The sequence below is a fragment of the Vulpes vulpes genome, chromosome 16 (assembly GCF_048418805.1).
Source record: "Vulpes vulpes isolate BD-2025 chromosome 16, VulVul3, whole genome shotgun sequence".
Taxonomy (NCBI): domain Eukaryota; kingdom Metazoa; phylum Chordata; class Mammalia; order Carnivora; family Canidae; genus Vulpes; species Vulpes vulpes.
This window is the reverse complement of record NC_132795.1, coordinates 8,409,855-8,416,987: the sequence shown is the minus strand read 5'-3', so window position 1 is coordinate 8,416,987 and position 7,133 is coordinate 8,409,855.

The window sequence follows — 7,133 nt, the reverse complement described above, 5'->3', positions numbered from 1 at the left end:
CTGCATGGAGCCTGCTTCTCCCTCTGCCTGTGTCTCTGCCTCTCTAAAAAAATCTAAAAAAAGATTTTATTTATTTATTCATGAGAGACGCAGAGAGAGAGAGAGAGAGGCAGAGACACAGGCAGAAGGAGAAGCAGATTCCCCGTGGGGAGCCTGATGTGGGACTCGATCCCAGGACCCCAGGATCACAACCTGAGCCAAATGCAGATGCTCAACCACTGAGCCACCCACGTGCCCCAGGAGTGCTGATTTTTATTACTTAATCACCCTCTTTTGTAAAAACTGGATAAAATAATGTCTGTCTACATCATTAGTATATTGCAAAGATTTGTTAAGAGTGGTCTGCAGCGTGGCATTTAAGGTAGCTTTTGGTTCCATATTTATCAATTAGTTTTATACAGATGGCACTCTGGTCCTTGATTTATCAGTACAGCTATCTGTGTCCCTTTGATTACACTTTAGAAAAAAAAATCTCTCTGTGCCTGCTTCCTTATATGTAGAATGAGTCTGTTGAATTAGATTATTTCTTACTCTTGGGTTAAACAATTACATCATTATAAAACAGCTCTTATCAATTACAATTTTTTAACTTCACTTTCAATGACGGCTGAATATAAAATGCGAACACATTTATAGTCACTAAGTATCCATGTGCACACTTTACATATACCTAGAAAATTGAAATTTATATTTTAGCAAGGAATATGGGCTTGTATCCCAACTTGCATTGTTTCGAAGAGAAAAGGTAAAGAGATAAAGCTCTTTCTCTAGCTAGAATAAAAACTTTGTTTCTCCCTTTATTTAAATCATCAGAAAAATCTTTCTCACTCTACTTCATGATTTCCTCTTCTTGGGGTCCCTGGAGGTGGGCAGTGTAGCTCATAAAACAGCTATCTCTTCCCTGCCTGCATCCTACAGAGATGGCCAGTGAGGGCTAGGATGGAGGAAATGGTTCACAATGGGAGTGACATGGGCCTGCTAACTGTGCCCGGAATTAGGAAGGCTCATCTGCCCACTGAAGGCCCCACTGGACTGACCCACCGAGGGTATGTGACTATCCCAGCAAGGCCAGATGCATGGAGGAACAGTGAAGCAATAAAGATCTCAATGACCAGGCTCCATACCTAGGGGTAAAAGGAGTGCAGAGTTCAGCTGGCTTGTCTGATTATTCCTTTTTTTTTTTTTTTAAGATTTTATTGATTTATTCATGAGAGACCCAGAGAGAGACACAGAGACACAGGCAGAGGGAGAAGCAGGCCCCATGCAGGGAGCCTGATGCGAGACTTGATCCCGGGTCCCCAGGATCAGGCCCTGGGCTGAAGGCAGATGCTCAACCGCTGAACCACCCAGGTGTCACATGGTTATTCTTTCCAAATTTACTTCAGTAAGTCATTTCACTTCTCCAGAGGAGAGACAAAACAAGAAAAAGGTCAACCAAAGCTACCAGGACTGTGCTAATGGAAAATCATCAGGAATAGGGTAAAGGTGCTTCTTTTCTAAATCTACAGTCATAGTCATTACTAGTTACCTTCTCTAGAAATAAACCTTTGTGATTTTCTTTTAATTTTAGAGAATGCCAAGATATGGCATGTAGAGCAATTTAATAGAACTTTTCAGGTAGATTTGTCCATAATGAAACTACTCTTGGTTCTACATTTGCCAGTGCTCTTTACAAGGAAACGTGTGCACATGTTTAACATTTATCTTCAATATTGACTGTGTTAGCGTTACTACTGCTTACTCTGACATTTTAGTTTTACTATTTCTATTTGGAGGAATTAAAACACCCTTGACTTTAAAGGCACTGTAACTCATTTTCACAATCTCAGTTCACGTAAGTGTCTCAGAAGGAACGTGAGAAATGGCTTTGCATGAATTTCAAGAATGAAATGGCTATGGAGATACTGTTTAAGACTATGCCACTTGGAAATTAAAATCCTACTTGTGGGAATTGCTTCTGTGGAAACATGTGTCAGGGTACAATGTAGAATGTGGTTTGATAGAATGAGTATGTTGGCCAGAATTTTCAGTGACTAGATAAAGACCTATAATGAAATAATAATTAGCAAGTTAAGAACAAAATAGCTACAATCTTAAGTACAGATTGACTTCTGTGACAATGGATAGAAATTATAAGGAGGTGGAAATTTTATTTCAACATAATGATGACCCTCAATGGTAAGAGCTATCCAGGACTGAAATGGACTGTCGTAGTCACAAAAAGGCTGTATGATCAGTCACTGATGGCACTTGAAGGAGAAACATTCATGCTTGTATTGTGTTGGGTGACTTCCAAATTCTCTTCTAATATTCTGTAAGAGCTACTGAATATGTAATGATGTTAACTCAAAGCTTTTTCCCCCCTTTTATATTAGTTAATAGAATATACAAAAACCACCCATCATGCCTCTGCTTACAGAAAATAATCAGGAACATTTAAATCAGCTAGGGGAAGAAGAGGACCCCTGGAAATGAATTTTCACAAACTAAAGTATTGAGAACCGTATCAATTTTCTAAGGATATTAAAAAAGATTCTTGCGAGTATGAAGTATCTTATTCTATTAGTTTTCCTTTGTTCTGAAAATAGTTTCTATGTATAATCCTTAAATAATATTGCAAATGATGAAAATTTTGTTGTTAAAATTACCTGGCAAATTCTAAAATATATAAGAGGAAACTCATGAACAAAAGCTGCCCAAAGAATGGACACTATTAATTTGGAAGTATGGTCCTGAGGATTCGCTAAGTAGATGGATTCCACTGTATTGGCCATAAGTTTCAAAATTAGCCACAGCTTCTTTTTATCTAGACGGATGGAGCAACATTGATTTAGAGTCATGGAGGCAACAATGGTCAGAACACATGACTAATTTCTTTTTTGCATCTCAGAGTTAAGCTTCACCAGAAACACATTTCCTGATTTGATAATAAACGCCACACCCTCAGTGACAACTAGGAGGAGCTGTTTGGTCTTTACTCCTAAAATCCGCACTGTGGCATCAAAACATTCTATCTACTTGCACTGAGTTCACCTTTTGAATCTTTTGGTTTGCATATGTAAAGAGTAAAGAAAAATACATGTTTTGTGAAGAAAACATAATTGCTGGTACTCCTTCTGCCAGTGAAGATTCTTCTGTCCCTTTCTGTTCTTAAAAGCTTTCATGAGCTATTTTGAAAGGATGGCTTGTTGAATTCTCAACTCAATTATCAGTTCTTGGAGTCCTGTTTCTGTGCATAGGAAATTACTACATTCCTCAACTCCTCTTTTACTTTGTAGAAAAGAATTTTAAGTTTCAATCTATGTTCTAAACTGTAAAATAGGGGATCCCTAGGTGGCTCAGTAGTTTAGCACCTGCCTTGGGCCCAGATTGTGATCCTGGAGTCCTGAGATCAACTCCCTGCTGCCTGTGTCTTTGCTTCTCTCTCTCTCTCTTTTTATGTGTGTGTCTCTCATGAATAAATAAATAAAATCTTTAAAAATAAATAAACTGTAAAAGATCTCCTCCCCTCAAGGTTATGCCAAAACAAAATCCCCCGTATCACTCTATGTAACTGAGTCATATACTCTTTGAATTTCTTTTTTTTTTTTTTTTTTATTTATGATAGTCACAGAGAGAGATAGAGAGGCAGAGACACAGGCAGAGGGAGAAGCAGGCTCCATGCACCGGGAGCCCGATGTGGGATTCGATCCCGGGTCTCCAGGATCGCGCCCTGGGCCAAAGGCAGGCGCCAAACCGCTGCGCCACCCAGGGATCCCTACTCTTTGAATTTCAAAGGGTCATCATTGGAAGCCTAAATATTGCAATGTTCATTTATTAAGAGAGCATTATGTAAAAAAAATTATATTGGAAATAAACACAGTTTCTGACCTCAAATACTTGAAGATTACATTGAAAAACAGACAAAAGCTATACTATGGCTCAAAATTGGTAATAGCAGTAGTTAGAAACAACATAATTAGAGGTAGATGATATTTTCTCTGGTGTATGAATGATGAAATGATCAACATATATATGTTTTGATGTGTGTATATTGGAGAGTAGAGGATAGGGAGTTGGTAAAGTCTGTGTGTATATATATATATATATATATATATATATATATATATATATCCCAAGTCTGTGTGTGCATATATATATATACATATATCCCAAGATGTCAAGGCTCTAAGAACCCATTAGCCAAATAATATCAGATTGAACACATCCAAATAATATTAGTTTGAACCAAATGATATAATTATTTATGTAGGTGAATATTGGCAATTTTTAAGTCAATAAAAATAATTTAAAAAAAGCCTGCCTTAGTTTTATATTGCTGTATGCAAACTGCCACAAATTTAGCGACTTTAAGATTACATTTATTATCTCACAGTTGAGTAGATCAGAAGTTTGGATGTACTTGATTGGATTCTCCCATTAGGGTTTTACCAACACCAAATCAAGGTGGGGCAGGGATCTTTTTTGGAGGCTCTAGAGAAGATTCTGCTCCCGAGCTCAGTGAGATTTTTGGTAGAATCCAGTGCTTGTGATTGTTGCCAGGTGCTGGTCTCAGAAACAAGAAGCTGCTTTTTGTTCCTAGATGTGGACCTCTCCATCTTCATGCCAGCAATGGTGTGTTGAATCCTTGTACTTCGAATCTCTGACTTCTGCCACCAGCCTGAGAAAGCACTCTCTTTTAAAGGACTCATGTGATTGATTAGACATACCTAATAATCATTTTGATTAACCCAAAGTCAATTGATTAGTGATCTTGATGATACCCACAAAATCCCTTTTGCCATGTAACATAACTAATCGGGGCTTGATAGCTCATCATAATAGAATGGGAAATCTTCAGGGATCATTTTAGAATTTTGCCTACCATGCATATTAAACATGACCCCAAATGTCTTGGAAAAGTCTTCAATTGCCATAACTGTGTTATATGTGACCTGGGATCTTTCTCCTTATATAAGATGTCCACAAGAGGATAGGGTATATTTTCAAAAATGATAAACTTTGAAGGATTTTTCTAGTGCATTAAATGTAATCAGTATTTTCCTAACACGGTTCAATTTTAATCTTAGCTCTATTCTAAATTATAAAATAATACTTATTATTTCATGCATCAGTATTAAAAGTATTTGGAAAATGTTATGATAAAAATAAAATTAAGCTCAATAAAATAAAATAAATCTCATTTTGCAATATATACATGTATCAAGTCATTACATTGTACTCCTGAAACTTACACACTGTTGTATGCCAATTATACCTCAATAAAGTTGGAAATAAAAGAAAATTAATTAATAATAAATCTGATGGGAATCTGAGAATGTGTTCCAGAGAATCCATCCTGTATTTTTTACCTGGCACCACCTTAAAACAATAGCCAAGAATATTTCCAAGCTATAAAGAAGAATGAAATCTTACCATTTGCAATGACATGGACAGAGCTAGAAAGTATTATGCTAAGCAAAATAAGTCAGAGAAAGACAAGTACCATATGATCTCATTCATATGTGGAATTTAAGAAACAAAACAAACAAGCAAAGGGAAAAAAAGAAAGGGTGAGAGAGACAAACCAAAAAACAGACTCTTAACTATAAAGAACAAACTGATGGTTACCAGAAGGGTGGTGGGTGGGGGCATGGGTTAAATAGGTGATGGGAATGAAGGAGTGCACTTGTGATGAGCACCAGGTGTTGTATGGAAGTGCTGAATCACTATGTTGTGCACGTGAAACTAATATTACACTATGTTAACTAACTGGAATTTAAGTAAAACCTTTTAAAAAAAGAACTGGAAGAGTTGAGCACGGGAGGTAATATGTATGCAATAATTAATAACAGCAATTCTTACAGTAAAAAAAATAGCCAAGAGTTAAAGTAATTAGTACATTTATGAAACTGGAAGAAATTACAAGAGATCTCTGCTTTTTAAATTTGAAAAAAAGTGTGCATTACTCCTGCTAGTAGACATAATGATATTTTTAGCAGATTTCCACTTCTGGTCTATTTGATAGATTAAATTCAATAAGACATTAACTGTTATGCATGCTTCACAAGTTTTAGGGGGCTATGTTACGGGGAGAAGAAAATACAGGATTTTTTTTGAGAGCCTAATGTTGTAATGTAATTTAAAAAAAACAATGACATTTATTGAGTGCTTACTATGTGCCAGGCACTGTACTATATAGATAAGTGGCACAGACTAAAGTGCTGTGATAGGTTGTGTGGGGAACTGGCTGAAGGTGTGGCCTCAGGAATCAGGCTGTCTTGGTTCAAAGCTATGCTTGATCACTGATTATATGGTGGACAAAGCTTTTTAGCCTCTCTGTTACTGGGACATAAACACCATCTTCAATAACCAATAACCTATTCATTGAGTGGATTTAATTAGATACTCTTTTTAATTAGATACTTTAATTTCTTCTTAGAGAAATATTTAGCACAGTGCCTGGCACATAACAATTGCTCAATGAGCAATATATATAATAATATTATTAGAGGAAAAGAAGATGGGAAAAAAAGTGGAAGGAAATTGATACAGGTAGAGTGATCAGGAAAGGATTTATAACCAAGATTAAGCTTGACTTGAATGGAATTTAACTGAATTTTTATACAGTTCACCATGGAACACAAACAACGTATGTTTGACCTGTGTGGGTCCACTTATATGTGGATTTTTGGATTTGTTTCTCCAAAATATATAGTACAACACAGTACTATAAATATATTTTCTCTGCCTTATGATTTTCTTAATATATAAATATACATATAAATATATATGTAATATAAATATATATAAAATATGTATTATATATAAGTATATGTTATAAAATATATAAGATATATAAATATATTTTCTCTTCCTTATGATTTTCTTTTCTCTAGCTAACTTTATTGTAAGAATACAGTATATATATACCATACAACATATTTTGTAAATGACTATGTTATCAGTAAGCCTTCTGGTCAACAGTAGGATATTAGTAAAGTTTTGGGGGAATCAAAATTATATGTGGATTTTCAACTTTGTGGTGGGTGCTACCCCTAACTCCTATGTTGTTCAAGGGTCTATATTAATTCTAAATTATTTAAAATTTACCAAAAAGAGTTTTTATTTTGTAGAAATAAGAAACTGATTAT